Below are 17,278 nucleotides of genomic sequence, written 5' to 3'. Positions count from 1 at the left end.
TGGTGCTTATATGAAGAAGAAACTACCTTCTGCTGGATTTCTATTGAGCGAAACATGGGAGGATGGGAGATCCTATACATGATGCTGAACTAAATAATAGATCTACTCTATGGATGACTCTAATGCCTTTAACATACAACTTTAAATGAGTTTTGTGGCTTTTAATCCATGACTGTTATCTATTCGCAAGAGTACTGCTAAATATTGGCAAAATTAACTTTAGGAGATTTTAAAAATGGACAATTTACAGTATTTCCACAGAAAACACTTATGAACAATGATGCTCGTCTTAGCAATACATTCACTACTGTTCAATAACTTGGAGTGGGTCAGATTTTAATGCTTTTGGAAGAAGTCTCTAATGCTCACCAAGCCTGCATTTATTTGATAAAAATACAGTAAAATCAGTAATATTGTGAAATATTATAATTTAAATAACAGTTTTCGATTTTAATATATTATAAAATGTAATTTATTCCTGTGATACAAAACTGAATTTTCAGCATCATTACTCCAGTCTTCAGTGTCACATGATCCTTCAGAAATCAAATGCTGATTTGCTGCTCAAGAAAAAATTCTTATGATCAATGTTGAAAACAGATGTGCTGCCTAATATTTTTTTGGAAACTTTTATACATCTTACTGACCCCAAACCTTTGAACGGTAGTGTAACAATATCTTCAATAGGCATTATAATATGTTGATATTTCTAAGTCTGAACATTACTACTACTCTTATTGATCAACTACAGGGAACAATGTCACTCACTGAGATACCAATCTCTCTCTCTCTGTGTGTGTGTGTGTGTGTGTGTGTGAGTGTGTGTGTACAGCATGACAGTAACAGTTTAAATGCCTCTTGAGACTTCTTTAAACAAATCCAGGTTGATCAAGACAGGACTAGAGTCTATGCAAAGACAGTTTTGGCCTCTGAGGAACGCTCTACCAATCCATAATGATTCATCAATAAACAACAGGGAGAAACACCTGTCGTTTAATGTTCTTGTGTGGTCAAATCTCAAAGGATGTGCTATTTTCCCCGCTTTTTTCCATGAATTGAACAGAACAGGACAAAAGAGATGAAAAAAGGGTTTTTACAGAGAAATTATACATATGTACATATACAACTGTTTTCAACAATGCTAATAAAAAGAAATGTTTCTTGAACACCAAATAAGCATATTAGAATGGTTTCTGAAGGATCATGTGACACTGAGACTGAAGTAATGATGCTGAAAATTCAGGTTTGTCATCACGAGAATAAATCCAATTTTTAAATATATTAAAATAATTCACGGCTATTTAAAATAGTAATAATAACAATATTGCTGTTTTTAATGTATTTTTTCTCAAATAAAGGCAATAAAAAAATGTTGTCCCCCAAATATCTAAAAACGAGCACTTATATGACAAAAACCTTGGTAGGGCACACATTCATTCTAATAGGTAGAAATAATGCAGAAGGAATGATGACAGGGCATGTGACACTAAATACTCCATCATTTCCAGTGACAAAGAAACGGTTCTCTTGGAGGGGTTTTCTAGTGGGTGTGACAGTCGCTGAACAAGCCTTAGCAACAAAGATTCTGTCGGAGGTATTTTTAGCTACTAGCTGCATCTCCCGTAATACATGCAAAGTGAGTTTCTCTCTTCTTTTCTGGGACGAAAGAATAAGAATGAAAAAAGCAAGATCATTTATTCATGGAGATCCCTGTGGCGCCAGCATGGCAGCTCTATGTCTCATTGAGCAGAAAGAGATCCACTCATACACACATGAACACACAAACATTAAGCCTGAGCGGAGAGGAAGAAGAATTTATCCGGACGCTTAGCAAACAAATTAACTTCTGCCTGGCCCACACACTACAACTGCCTGACATGGATAACCTCAATGGACAGAAAGATCAGAAATTTTCTCAAATGAGAAGCTTGTTATGAAAGACAGAATCTGCAGACAGGAAATGTGCAATACTGCTGCACTTGTGCTGTTGCGTCTTGTGGTATGTGGTGGCACGAAAGAAACGTCTCGCCAAACGAAGCGATGCAAAATCCTCAATGAGGGGATAAATTGCTTTAGATCTCAGACTTACTTTTGCACAATAGCACTATATATATAGCCACATATATTCAGATATTGCAGATTTTTCCTCAATCATTTCAGGCATTGTTGCTATTACGATCAATGCAACAAGTAAAATGCACTTTTTGTTTCGCTAAATTAGCTAAGGAATAATGTTATTTCATTATTTTATTGTAAAAGCTCAAATGTTAGAGTACATAATAATAACACAATGAACAGTAATATCTACCAATGTCTCTGCACCACCAAAACATTTTAAAATATGAAAAATGCCATTCAATGATTTCAGTGACCATTTTCTAGAGTTGACACAGATGAATCTGTTTTGGAATTGATTAATTGAATTGGACTCTGGAGCCATTTTACTATTTAATTTTAAATCAGAGACGCATTTAAAACATCTGTTTTAACACTCTCATACTTGTGAGTTGAGAGACGAGGAAGGATTACAAATTTTAAAATAAACTGTCCTTAAGAAACTTAAAAGCAAAGAAAACAAATCACTTTATGTCTGGCTATGTGTGCCACTGTGACATCCTAGTCAGTGTTCTGTGAAGAGAAGTGTTCAGAATTATGTGCAATCGCTCATGCAATACACGTCACATTCACTTCTTCAAATTTACCTGTTTTGTATTGTGTGGCGTAGACCAGAGACAATGTTCAATTGTGTGAGATTAGCCAAAAACACATCTGTGTCAGTTCAACCAAAGAAGGAAAAAATAGTAAAAAAAATTATACTGTGCATAGAGAAAATTAAGCTTGTTTTTGTACCATAATTTTTTTTTTTTTGCAAGGCAACATTAATTTAATGTCAATTAAATGTGAGGTGTGTCATTTCTGTGCCCCTAGCGGCACCAAACGGTATTGCAAAAATAATGACAGTTTTCAAAGTGGTTTTCCCTAACACTTCCAGTCCCTCCATCTATTACTGGTCAATAAACCAGATTTACACACCCACCAACGTTTAGTAAAACAAATCCTCTACCATTCCACAATCAATTTGCAGCTCTGATATTCTTTATTAATGTTGACAAGCAAAGATTTACAATTTAGATTTTTGTGGCATTCTCATTCTTCTCCCACTAACTTGAATCCCTTGGTGCACACAACCAAAATTCCTGTATTTGTGACCAGAGGACTGTGAGCTGCTAAATATATCTTTCTCCCTCCCTTCCTCACATCCAAAGCAGAGAAAGTGGCCTTTTGGAACAATGGGCAAAACAATGGAAACCAGTTTAAAAGTTTGCTCTGCTCCTGATGGTTTATTTCATGTTGTATGTGTTTGACTGCACATGTATCTACACGACATCCAAGAGCAATCCAAGCTCGGCCATCATATCCCATCATCTTCACATTTTGAGTATGATTATATGAATGAGCTCTGATCTTCTCTTGAAACACCGTGAGAGGGAAGAGTCCTTTATTGTAACAACCAAAGAGCAAAGATGTGTGTGTCTGTGGGTGTATTCATGGTTTTCAGCTGGAGAAAGTGTGTAAGAGTGCATGTGAGTGAGCGTGGGAGTTGTAATTGGAATAAAGGGCATCATAAGTGTGTGTGATTGTGAAGTGGGTGGGTTATGTGTGGGATCTCTCCTGTCTATTCACTGAGGCTCACAGTATCTGCTGTCATTCAGAGAGCTGACCCACATCTGAGCTACACATGCACGAGTGCACCACCTCTCTGAAACGAACCTCCTCACTAAAGGTAAAAAGCAAACCCTGATTAGTTAGTTTGAACAAACGCTTCACTGCAGGTTTTATGCTTCAATAGAAATGCATGTTACTCAGCTGCAGACACACGATTTCCTTTCAGGTTGAAGACAGAAATCACCTGATGTGAGAAAGCTGTGAATCGCACCTTTCAGATTTTAGCAGTGAGTGAGCAGAAGCGACATCAAACGTGACCCGGATATCCTGTGAATGCACAAAAAACGCTGTCTCGCAGACAACATATTTTTCTAGAACGCTCCTTGTGGTGAATCAAAAATGTCTGGCAAAACATTGTTTTTTTTGCCAGACATGTGTATATAAACACATACACACTTCGGGAAAGTTGCCAAGAACGTGATACATTTTTTTTTCCAAGTTCAAATCATTTATTTGAAACTGAAATCTTTTTGCTGTCACTTTTGATCAATTAAAATTCTCTCTAGAATGCACTTTGTGGTGAACCGGAAATGTCTGGAAGAACATTTCTTTGATAAACAGGGTTAGGAAACAACAAGTAAGCCTGCTTTGAGCAGTCAAACAGATAAAACCTACCTAACCTGTATGAATTGAACAATACGCTTTCCTCTACTGAATAATGACTTTCACTGTTAAATGCTCCAGGCCATTCTTTAAATCAAAATGAGAGTTAAACAAACAGAGGAAAGAAAGTCATAGAAGGCCCAAGTGGAGGGTGTTAACAATGTACATAAAGGTGCCTTGGGGCATGACCTGAGCAAATATCAAATTACAGAGCCTACATGACACGAAAGAAAAGGGCACGGCTGTAAATGCTATCGGAGTGTCATCTCAAAGTCATCACTGCATGTCAGGCAGGTGTCCTTAAGCACAGCACACGGCTACTCCGACTGATTAGGGAACACGATGCCCTTAGTGTCAGTTTCAGGCAATGTGCACGTCTTCTACATCTGCACCTACTGAATGGCCTCAAACCAGTAATAATTTGGTTAGATGCTGCATGTTCTGCGTATCACCGTGAGAACTGCACTAACAAAAAATACAGGAAGTAAGATTTGCAAGTGTTAGCCGACATCAGTTCTAGGGAAGCCTGATGTTCAGAGGAAGTCTCTTTATACAATGTTAGTGCTAATGCATTGATAATGTACTTTAATGCACTGGCTTTAGCTGCAGTAAAATCAACCATGGTTAGTCAGACACAGGTAAGCAAACGGGAGTCTAATTACAGTATATGTATCTTTCAAAGATTTATATGCTTTTAATTGATCATTCTTGTGTCTCTCTGCTGTTTCTGCCGCAGTGTAGGAATGATGCCTTGTGATCTGCTCCCTCCCACACGTTGCATGTGTACTCATTCTCTCCCTCTCTCTCATTACTGGGTCAAGTGTGCCGTAGGAGATTCTCCCCTCCCTCTCTGCAGCCCTGCACAAATGCAAAGCCCATCATCTGCATGCCTGAATAAACAGCGTAGATCATCAGAGCCCACGACACCAGTAAACACAAGCCCTATGCTATCAATCCATTCAAATGCCTTTGATAATGAAGGTCTTAATTATCGATGCATTGTGCTTGGGCCTGTTTTTTTTATGCATCATTAACTCATGGCATCCCTATAGCTGATTGATACACAGATTTGTTTTTTGAGCATTCAGCATCTATGTGATTTTGAACAGCATTTCAATTAAACAGCTATTATAATGTTTAGAAACGAGAAAACTTGACTCATTCTGCTGTAGCTTACCAACTAGGCAGCCATTTGCCGAAATGGCACCACAGCTGCAACATCTACCAGATTTGAGCCATAGTAAACTTTTTTCAATCACACAAAGGTTTATGAGATGGCTCATGACTTTCAGTACTCATGGAGTGCAAAACCTTGAGCAAACGGCCTCGTGTTTGCATGACTTTCCCTATTCAAATGTTAAATTCTGCCCTTGAAGAGGAAGCTATTTATTGTTTGTTCCCTTCACTAATAGCTGTCATTTGGGTCAAAAATTTACCTTGAATGTGTTGTCTTTAATGAGTTTCTGGAATAATTATTGAACACAGAAGCAGCAGCATTTATAAAGGCAATTTCACTCTGTGCTCTTGGTTTAAAAGCCTTCTGTCTACTACGTTTAACCCAGCGAGGTAAATCGGAAATGTATTATTGATCCATAAAGCAATTTTAATCCCATAACTGACAAGAAGAATGTGCGCACTAAAGCGAGAAGCTAATCTCCCATTTATCCATCCCTGGGGTTCTTCTAAGAGGACTTCCAGAGATGCTAATACGAATTAGGACAAGCTAACTTCACCTTCGGTGTGTTTATGACTGCCTATTCAAACTGCACTTATTTTTGTTCAGTAAAAGCAAAACAATGTAAAAGTCCAATATATAAATCAAACGTCTGTCACCCAATAGCTGAAATGACTGTAGAAGTAACGCCTTGCACCTAGCAACACAATACACAAACAATCTACCACAGTGTTGCCAGATTGGAAATGTCCAAGTATCGTACCAGAAGTTCAAAATTATCGTATTTGGAAGAAAATTACCGTACACGAGTCAAACGTTCTGAATACAGCTATTTATCTAGATGTTACAGCTATTTATCCTTTTCAGCACTCATTTTCTATACTTTATCGCTAAACTATCGACCTCAGCTTTGAAAAAAACTGACCTAAGTACTGACCTAAAAACTGACCTAACTTGTGCTCGTGAGAGAGAGTCATTCTCCACGACGATTGGTCGAGAAGACGTGAGATGAGATGAAAGATGTGTAACACTTTCAAGTCTCCTCACAATCATGAAGGTACACGTACAGTAGGATCCACACAGCTAGATCAATGAGTATAGAAGCCCTATGATTACAACGACTATCATTTGGTGTCACAAAATTCTGAAATGATCGTACATTATGGTATTATTGATTGTACATCGTACAGAGGTCAAAATTATGGTACAAATACGATAATTATCGTAAGTCTGGCAACACTGATCTACCATAACAACCTTGCTGGAAACACCAGGTTAGACCAGCATGAACTTTTTTGGGGGGTTAGACTAGTTTAAACTGGTTTGGTGATGGTCTCAAAAAGATTCTAATTTTTAACTTTTTTTTGTTGCCTACTTTTAAGCTAATTAAGAAATCTGTTAGGGACATCAGCACAACACCAGCATTCAAAACTTACACTACTGTACCATTCAAAAGTTTTGGGGTCAGTAAGATTTTTTTTTTAATTAATACTTTTATCCAGTAGAGATACATTAAATAGATAAAAAATGGCAGTAAAGACATAATGTTACAAACGATATATATTTCAAATTAATGCTGTTCTTTTCAAATGTTCTATTCATCAAAGAATCCTGAAAGAAATTATCATAATTTCCAAAAATAATAATAAGCAGCACTGTTTTCAACGTTAATAATAAGAAATGTTTCTTGAGCAGCAAATCATCATACTGGAATGATTTCTGAAGGCTCATGTGACACTGACGACTGGAGTAATGATGCTGAAAATTCAGCTTTGCCTTCACATTAATATACAGTGGTGTGAAAAAGTGTTGGCCCCCTTCCTGATTTCTTATTTTTTTGCATGTTTGTCAGTAATCAGGCCTGGGTGTGGCTAGAGAAATTGAACTCAGGTGTGATAAACCACAGTTTTAACAGGGGGGCAAACACTTCTTCACACAGGGCCATGTAGTTTTGGAATTTGTTTTCCCTTAATAATAAAAACCTTCATTTAAAAACTGCATGTTGTGTTTACTTGTGTTATCTTTGACTAATATTTAAATTTGTTTGATGATCTGAAACATTAAAGTGTGACAAACATGCAAAAAAATAAGAAATCAGGAAGGGGGCCAACATTTTTTCACACCACTGTATTTTAAAATATATTAAAGTCAAATATAATATTTACAATAAAATTGCCATATTATTGTTCTTACTCTATTTGTGATCAAATAAATACAGCCCTGATGAGCATAAGAGACTTCATTTAAAATCGTACCAACCCCAAACGTTTGAACAATACAATATGGTAACAGACTAATAACCAAAAAAAAAAAAAAAAAATTTAAACTGTTCACTGAATGCCCTCAAACAGGCAGCTCACATTGTGTCCAGACAGAGATGCGAACAGGATAAATAATTCACATCCTGAGAAGCTCTTCCCAAACCTGATGCTGCAGAAAGTGATGTAAGGCTGGTCAGCTCAGGTATGGGAGTGAAATTTGAAGTCTTTAAGGACATTAAATATTAGCCTATTTCCAGTTCTGTGGTGTTCAGAGTACAGCTGCATTTGCTAGCTAGCTTATAAGACCCAATCTAATTAAAGCTCAATTCTGACTGACTTTTTGGTCACTAAACAACTGTATCTAAATCTAAGTCTAAGAGGCCTAAGAGAGGCCTACAGTAACAGGAAGTCAGTGTAAAAGCTATGGGGTCTTGTAAAATAACACACTCTCTGATTCAGGGAAGGACAGGCCTTTCTGGCACAATCAGCAGCCATTTCCTTCCCCTCACAGCATTTGAGAGCTCTGAGAGTGTGAGAGTGCACTCTATGTACACTGCCATGCTTAAAAGAGTCTATAATAAAGGTCAAGATATGCAGGTAATGAGCTGAAGTAAAAGCAATTTGCTTTAATGCATTCGGTTAACTTATATAACATAAGTCCAATTAATACTTCAGCTCTATTGTGAAATAAGCCTACTTACTAAATTAGTGTGGAACAAAGACTTGTACACTTCTTAATCTTTCATAAGAACATCTTTAAGCTCATACTATCATTGTAAGTTTGAGCAACCTAACACCTAACAGTGCAATCTTCACCTACTAACCCCCTTTCGACAGTCGCCCTAACAGACGTTTTAATCCAAAGCGATTTACGGGGCATTCAAGGTATACATTTTTCTATCCGTCCATGCATTCCATGGGAATCATACCCACAGCCCTTACACTAGAGTGTTAAATGGCTGCCATAAAAATCATATTAAGTGACAGCAAGGAAAAGCAATGGATAAGCTTCTTTCTTATCCAATCATTAGTCCTTGAGAGACTCTTCATTTAAAAGTTAGTTAGTTGCTCTAAACAGTACAAAGTTTCTACCGACAGTGTTTCCATAGACATACACTCACATACACACACATAGGTACAAAAGCTGTGGCAGTATGCTTTCAAAAGCTACACCTTTGTACCTTATTTACCTCTAAAGGCTCCACATTAGTACATTAAATTTACTTATTAGTCTCAAAAGTATATATGTTAATACCTAAATGGTACATATTAGTATCTTTCGAAAGGGTATCACCCCAGATTTTATACCGTTTTTTTTCTGAGAGTGTAGGAAAATCTTTTTCTACAGCCTGTCTCATCTAACTTTAACAACCTCAACAGTGTTGAACAAAATGCTAGAAAACCCAAAACAGTCTTTGTATGTTGTCACTCAAAACATATCAGGTCATAAACCTGTTCCGAATGCATCCAAAACACATTTCTTACAACGCAGCAGTTCATCAAGTGAGAAACATGAAGAAAAAATGCACTTCCGTGTACACGCTTCCGTGCACATCTTCTATATCAGGTGTGGATATACTCGCTCAATCTTCACAATTCCATCAGCCTCGCATTCATACACTACCTTGGCTACTTGCTTTGCTTGTGACCGTCGGAAGAAGGAGGTCTTGGCAGTGAAGAAGGTGAAATCATCGCTCTCCTCATCCAGGCTGCAGTACCCACTGCTCATGCTATTGCTACCGGTCATTTGCGGAGACGGATCCAGCTTGAGGGATTCCCTATGCGGGTCTTCGGGGGACCAAACGCACCATTCCAGGCTCCAGGGTTGGGAAGGGGAGGATGGGCTGGGAGCGGGGGACCACAGGTTCAGATGAAGGGCCAGAGCTCCACGTGCCTCCGGAAATGAGCTCCGAAACTTGCAGGCTGACGCTCAGTGAGCGTTGCGGCCGGTATCTGATGCTCAGTTCCTGTTTCCACAGGTCACAAACAGGCAGCTGAACAGAAGCAGCTTCTCCCACTCTATTCAGCCGACAGCTTGGTTCTTTAAACCCACGACCGCTTGAGATGAGAAAATTAGCCCAGGGTGGAGGAAAGCATGTCACTGCACACAAATTGCTTGTATTGGCGTCCACCAACTGGCACACAGTCACACAGTCTTGCTGTAAAAAGCACTAAAGATCTGAGAATGTTGCATGGACATTCTGTTGAATATTCCTTCAGCCGGCTGAGATGGATGCAGAAGTCTCCAGTCCACAGTGAGGCTGTGACAGCTGCTAGAAAGACGCCAGAAAATCAACCTGCCTCACAGTAACTGAGTGAGCAGAGAACTGACGTACTGCACCTCCCTCCCTTCCTCCTTCTCTCACACCAGCGCGCACACTCTCTCTCTTTCTCACTCGCTCTACCATCTGTGGTTGGGTCTGTTATCTGCCTACAAGCTTACGCAAACGCCCTCCTTCTTCCCCCTCCCTCCTCCACTATCGCTCTTCCTGCATGCAACTGCTCTTTGCTCAACTCAAGACACTTCCCACTGTAGAGAAAAAGAGAGAGAGGAAGAAGGAAAGAAATGGAAAAAGATAATAGACCGGAAGAGCGAGAGAAGGAGAGAGAGAGGAAGAAAGAGAGCGCTCACTGCATGTGGTCTTTTAGAGGCTACTTTACATAGTATGCATAGCATTGCTGATATGCAAAAGGCCTCTGATGGCAGGCAGTGTGAATCTAGAGTATTGTTAAATGGCACTGTGACTTTAATACAGGCAGGACTGCAAAAAGCATTTACATTTCTTTCAGTCTGGAAAAAGTAAGGGACAATGTATAATGAGGTCATTATTACAAAATAAAGGTGATTGAGGTGGTCTCATATCATCGTGAAAAGGTTTATTTTGTGATAATTGATGACTGACTGTCCATAATTAAATTATTTTATGATGTGAGGAAAAAAAAGACTGTGGAGTGATATGAGGTACATGAAAATAAATTGCTTGCCAAATAATTATAGCGGTCAATTATACAGATTAATGCTCATTACAAAAAAATAAAATAAAACAAAATCTGAAGGCATAATGACCAATCAAAATCAATTATTCCAAATAAAAATAATTACAAGTTGGTATTTGGAATAAATTGATGAATCATAAATAAACATTAAATATTGATTTGAGTTTAAATTATTTTATAATGTAATAAAAAAGAGACCATGGAGTCAAATGTGAAACATGAAAACTAGATTAGCTGCCAATTAAACCATCAATTAAATTGTCAATTAAACAGTCCAATGATCATTACACCCCCAAAAAAAGAGACCATGAAACTACACTGCCTGCAAATTAAACAGTTTGCAGAATAACCAAACAGAATCTAATATTCCAAATAAAAATATTTATCAAATATAGATTTGGTTAGTTCATTAGTTGGTTGGTTGGTTGGAAGTAAGGAAGGAAGGAAGGAAGGAAGGAAGGAAGGAATGATTATTTGAAAAATGTTTTACTGTAGAATGTTGCAAGTGGCCAATCAGATTCACCAATTAAACCATCAATTAAATTGTCAATTAAACAGTCCAATGATCATTACACCCCCAAAAAAAGAGACCATGAAACTACACTGCCTGCAAATTAAACAGTTTGCAGAATAACCAAACAGAATCTAATATTCCAAATAAAAATATTTATCAAATATAGATTTGGTTAGTTCATTAGTTGGTTGGTTGGTTGGAAGTAAGGAAGGAAAGAAGGAAGGAAGGAAGGAATGATTATTTGAAAAATGTCTTACTGTAGAATGTTGCAAGTGGCCAATCAGATTCAAGTCTGTTTTTTTTTCCTGCTTTTCACTTCTGCTTTAGCTTGTGTACTAGACTACCATATATAAAATCTGCTAATGTGTAGTGCAAATACTGTTGGCTCTAATGATAAATCACTTGTAATGTTCCTCCTTTTTAAGTCACTTTGGATAAAAGCGTATTCTACATGAATAAATGTAAATGTAAGTATTCCAGAGAGCCTTTAAAGGTAGAACTCAGAGCCCTAACTGATCATCATTACTGTTGCACATTCTATAAATAATTCATCACACTGTAATGTCCCTTTGCTTTTTCACTGCACCGCTAATAGAAATACACAGGGAGATAAATCTTTTTGTAGTGCTTTTTACAGGGAACCTTTAATAGTTGTCTTTCTGATGGCAGGAAATAATACAACTACATCTAAAACAAAAAAGAATGGGCACAAATTAAAGCTGAAAACACTAACACACAAACACTGTAGGCTCCAGACCAACAGAAATTAGAATGTTACAACATTTAGTGTACATATGTTCCACTGGAGGTCAAAATTAAAGCGACATCTGATCTCTCCTTCCACTCATTAGGGCTTTTGGTCTTTACCTTTGACCCTGACCTTGAGGGAATTAGAAACAAAGTCCAGCTGGAGCACCAGTATATGTTAAATGTGAGTGCAAGATAAGAACGACATAAAATCACATTCATCAGTCCATCAATTAGGTATGGGTGACGATGGTCAACCAATCAACCAATATATATATATCAAAAACAATCTTGACAAAACCTGTTAAAACTTTCTTTCTTCTTGGGAACACAAAAGATATTTTGAAAAATGTTTCAGTGTTGTTTTGTCCATTCAAAGTTCTTCAAAATATCTTCCCGTGTCTCACAGAAGAAAGAAATGCATCAAAGTATTACGTTTTTTCACATCCCCACCATCAACTAGACGAAAACTGCTGGTTAATTATCTAAATGTATCTGCCTTACATCAACAAAATTCCCTTTCATTCCTTTAATGACTAAATGCAATGCAATTCCACATGTTACTATGGTAAAACACTGGCAAGATGTCAGCGTGAAATGAGATCATTCATCACCTCTTTTTCATTTGCTGCTTTCCTCAGCTCGCGTTCTCCAGCAGGGAGACGATTCCTCACAAAGGGAGATAAAAGACAAGAAGAAAGAGTTTGCCACTATAAAGGAAGAGAAGTTGAAAGCCACTTTGAAGTCCCCTCGTCAGCTTTATTAGATTCTCATTGAACACTGTACTGGGCCACATTTCTGGCATCTTCTTTCACTGCAGCATACGCTTCTCATGTCGTGAACTAGATATTGAGTCCATATTCATAAACTCTGACGGCTGATGTGGTGCCTGAGCAGCTATGGATATAAAAATATCATCACTAGCAGCTTATGACAAATTACCTGAAGTGGTGGCCTTAGGTTGCATTATAATAATCAATGTAGGGGTCGACCGATTATCGGCCTGGCCGATTATCGGCCGATTCTGTGTTTTTCTGTCAATATGGGGTGCTGTGTGTACATTAATGAGGAAAAAAAATTAACTTAAATGATTTTAGCAAATGGCTGCAATATAACAAAGAGTGAAAAATTTAAGGGGGTCTGAATACTTTCCGTACCCACTGTATATACACAGTGTAACTACATGTATTAAACTCATTTAAATGTTAGTATATCCATTACTTTCAAAAAGTATTTAATCTTCTAAAAACATTTCTTAGATTGCTTGACCTGAATACATAAAATGTTTTAATAGAAGTTCACTCATGTTTATCAAAAGTAGGTCAGCAGAAGTGGGGTTTATGGTGACACTTTTGAACTGTTTTAGCAATACTTTGACCACTACCTGTCTATAGCATATATTAGATGAAATATGCTGCACCATGGGTTGCTACACCAGATCCTGTATGAGGTTCCATTTGTGTCAAAAATGAGTCGACTGCTTTGTGCTTTGTACTATACATTTCTTTGTCTACAGTCATTGCCTACTTGTTCAGGTAAATCAGTATATGTTGGTGTGTATGTTGTCTGTTGACGTTGTCTTAATCTGTCGTCCTGCCTGCTTTTTTCTCTGTCATTTTGTTCTGTCGTCTTGTTCTGTCGTCCTAACTGTCATCTTATTCTGTCCTACTTACTGTCGTCTTGTTCTGTCGTCCTAACTAATGAGGTTCCATTTGTGTCGAAAATGAGTCGACTGCTTTGTGCTTTGTACTATAAATTTTTCTATGTCTACAGTCATTGCCTACTTGTTCAGGTAAATCAGTATATGTTGGCATGTATGTTGTCTGTTGACGTCGTCTTAATCTGTCGTCCTAACTGTCGTCTTGTTCTGTCGTCCTGTTCTGTCGTCCTATCTGTCGTCCTGTTCTGTCGTCCTATCTGTCGTCCTAACTGTCGTCCTGTTCTGTCGTCCTGTTCTGTCGTCCTAACTGTCATCTTATTCTGTCGTCCTGTTCTGTCGTCCTAACTGTCATCTTATTCTGTCGTCTTGCTTTGTCATCATAACCTTAATCAGCGCTGTAAAGTTAGTTTCACATTTCATATTCGACTAGGCTCCTTTAGGGACCGTCTGCAAATTCACCTCACAGTACAAAACGAAGTACAATAATTCATATTAATATAGTAAATGCCTAGTGGGCAAACTGACTAAATATATTTTGCCAATGTCTCGCCTTAGACAATACTTCCAACATCTCCCTTACAGTCTGTACAGTACACAAATATTTTCATTAAAAAATTATGCTACTGTATTTTTTTTTTCTTCATGTTACAAAGGTTGTAGTAGAGACTGACTTATTACAGGTGAAATGTTGCCAATACCTGCTTTATTGGACGTACAGTGCACAAATATGTTTAGAAAAAAAAAACTGTAATTCACCCAAAAAGGCTTTTTCATGTTCCAAAGGTTGTAGTATATACGTAGTTACAAAACTTATGAGTTTGCCAAAATCACCCTTAATGTATGTACAGTGCATAAATGTTTTATGAAAAAATTACAGTAATTTACCAATAGGTTTTTTTCATGTTCCAAAGGTATGTTCCTAGATACAAGACTGACTTACTACGTGTGAGATTTTGCCAATGCCTCCCGTCATATATGCACAGTACACAATTATTTTGTGTGTGTTTGCGGAACGATGTATGTTAAAAGCACACGGGGGGGTTGGGGGGGGTAGTTTTGCGGAACGATGTATGTTAAAAGCACACGTCCAGTTTTGTGTGAGTGAAGGAAATCCGCTTGGGAGTGGAGAGATTCGTCCTCGCGCACATGGATCGCGTAACATTATGCGCTCTCGACATTGTCATTAAGATCACACTATAGAAACCGCCTAAAATTAGTAATTTACTAAAAACAAGCCTATGGCAAGACATCGGGTAGGGGGGGCACCTGGGGTGGCCAGCCAAATTTCGGGGGGGGCCAGAAGAAGATGCTGGCCACCCCGTAGACACGCCCCTGCAGTAAGGACGACAGAATAAGATTACAGTTAGGATGACAGAACAGGACAACAGTTAGGATGACAGAACAGGACGATAGTAAAGACAACAGTAAGGATGACAGAACAAGATGACTGTTAGTACGACAGAATAAGATGACAGTTAGGACGACAGAACAAGACGACAGTTAGGACGACAGAACAAGACGACAGTTAGGACGACAGAACAAGACGACAGTTAGGACGACAGAACAAGACGACAGTTAGGACGACAGAACAAGACGACAGTTAGGACGACAGAACAAGACGACAGTTAGGACGACAGAACAAGACGACAGTTAGGACGACAGAACAAGACGACAGTTAGGACGACAGAACAAGACGACAGTTAGGACGACAGAACAAGACGACAGTTAGGACGACAGAACAAGACGACAGTTAGGACGACAGAACAAGACGACAGTTAGGACGACAGAACAAGACGACAGTTAGGACGACAGAACAAGACGACAGTTAGGACGACAGAACAAGACGACAGTTAGGACGACAGAACAAGACGACAGTTAGGACGACAGAACAAGACGACAGTTAGGACGACAGAACAAGACGACAGTTAGGACGACAGAACAAGACGACAGTTAGGACGACAGAACAAGACGACAGTTAGGACGACAGAACAAGACGACAGTTAGGACGACAGAACAAGACGACAGTTAGGACGACAGAACAAGACGACAGTTAGGACGACAGAACAAGACGACAGTTAGGACGACAGAACAAGACGACAGTTAGGACGACAGAACAAGACGACAGTTAGGACGACAGAACAAGACGACAGTTAGGACGACAGAACAAGACGACAGTTAGGACGACAGAACAAGACGACAGTTAGGACGACAGAACAAGACGACAGTTAGGACGACAGAACAAGACGACAGTTAGGACGACAGAACAAGACGACAGTTAGGACGACAGAACAAGACGACAGTTAGGACGACAGAACAAGACGACAGTTAGGACGACAGAACAAGACGACAGTTAGGACGACAGAACAAGACGACAGTTAGGACGACAGAACAAGACGACAGTTAGGACGACAGAACAAGACGACAGTTAGGACGACAGAACAAGACGACAGTTAGGACGACAGAACAAGACGACAGTTAGGACGACAGAACAAGACGACAGTTAGGACGACAGAACAAGACGACAGTTAGGACGACAGAACAAGACGACAGTTAGGACGACAGAACAAGACGACAGTTAGGACGACAGAACAAGACGACAGTTAGGACGACAGAACAAGACGACAGTTAGGACGACAGAACAAGACGACAGTTAGGACGACAGAACAAGACGACAGTTAGGACGACAGAACAAGACGACAGTTAGGACGACAGAACAAGACGACAGTTAGGACGACAGAACAAGACGACAGTTAGGACGACAGAACAAGACGACAGTTAGGACGACAGAACAAGACGACAGTTAGGACGACAGAACAAGACGACAGTTAGGACGACAGAACAAGACGACAGTTAGGACGACAGAACAGGACGACAGTTAGGATGACAGAACAAGATGACTGTTAGTACGACAGAATAAGATGACAGAATAAGATGACAGTTAGGACGACAAAACAAGATGACAGTAAGGACGACAGAATAAGATGACAGTTAGGATGACAGAACAGGACAACAGTTAGGATGACAGAATAAGATGACAGTTAGGACGACAGAACAAGACGACAGTTAGGACGACAGAACAAGACGACAGAGAAAAAAGCAGGCAGGACGACAGATTAAGACGACGTCAACAGACAACATACACGCCAACATATACTGATTTACCTGAACAAGTAGGCAATGACTGTAGACATAGAAAAATTTATAGTACAAAGCACAAAGCAGTCGACTCATTTTCGACACAAATGGAACCTCATTAGTTAGGACGACAGAACAAGACGACAGTAAGTAGGACAGAATAAGATGACAGTTAGGACGACAGAACAAGACGACAGAACAAAACGACAGAGAAAAAAGCAGGCAGGACGACAGATTAAGACAACGTCAACAGACAGCATACACGCCAACATATACTGATTTACCTGAACAAGTAGGCAATGACTGTAGACATAGAAAAATGTATAGTACAAAGCACAAAGCAGTCGACTCATTTTTGACACAAACGGAACCTCATAAATATTAAGCCGCAAAAATACTATTTAAATATGAATCCATCATGTTCTGCATGTCTCTGTGTATGTAAATGGCACAGACGAGCG

At 38.9% G+C, this 17,278-nt stretch overlaps 1 protein-coding gene across 1 annotated transcript in view; it reads right to left on the bottom strand.

Moving 5' to 3' along the window:
• Nucleotides 1-17,278, bottom strand: part of LOC107675834 (ras association domain-containing protein 5-like) — a 47,476-nt gene that overhangs the window by 4,858 nt on the left and 25,340 nt on the right. The gene's annotated exons all lie outside the window — the stretch shown is intronic.

The sequence above is a fragment of the Sinocyclocheilus anshuiensis genome, unplaced genomic scaffold, assembly GCF_001515605.1.
Source record: "Sinocyclocheilus anshuiensis isolate Anshui unplaced genomic scaffold, SAMN03320099.WGS_v1.1 scaffold1640, whole genome shotgun sequence".
NCBI lineage: Eukaryota > Metazoa > Chordata > Actinopteri > Cypriniformes > Cyprinidae > Sinocyclocheilus > Sinocyclocheilus anshuiensis.
This window is presented reverse-complemented; position numbering and strand designations above follow the sequence as displayed.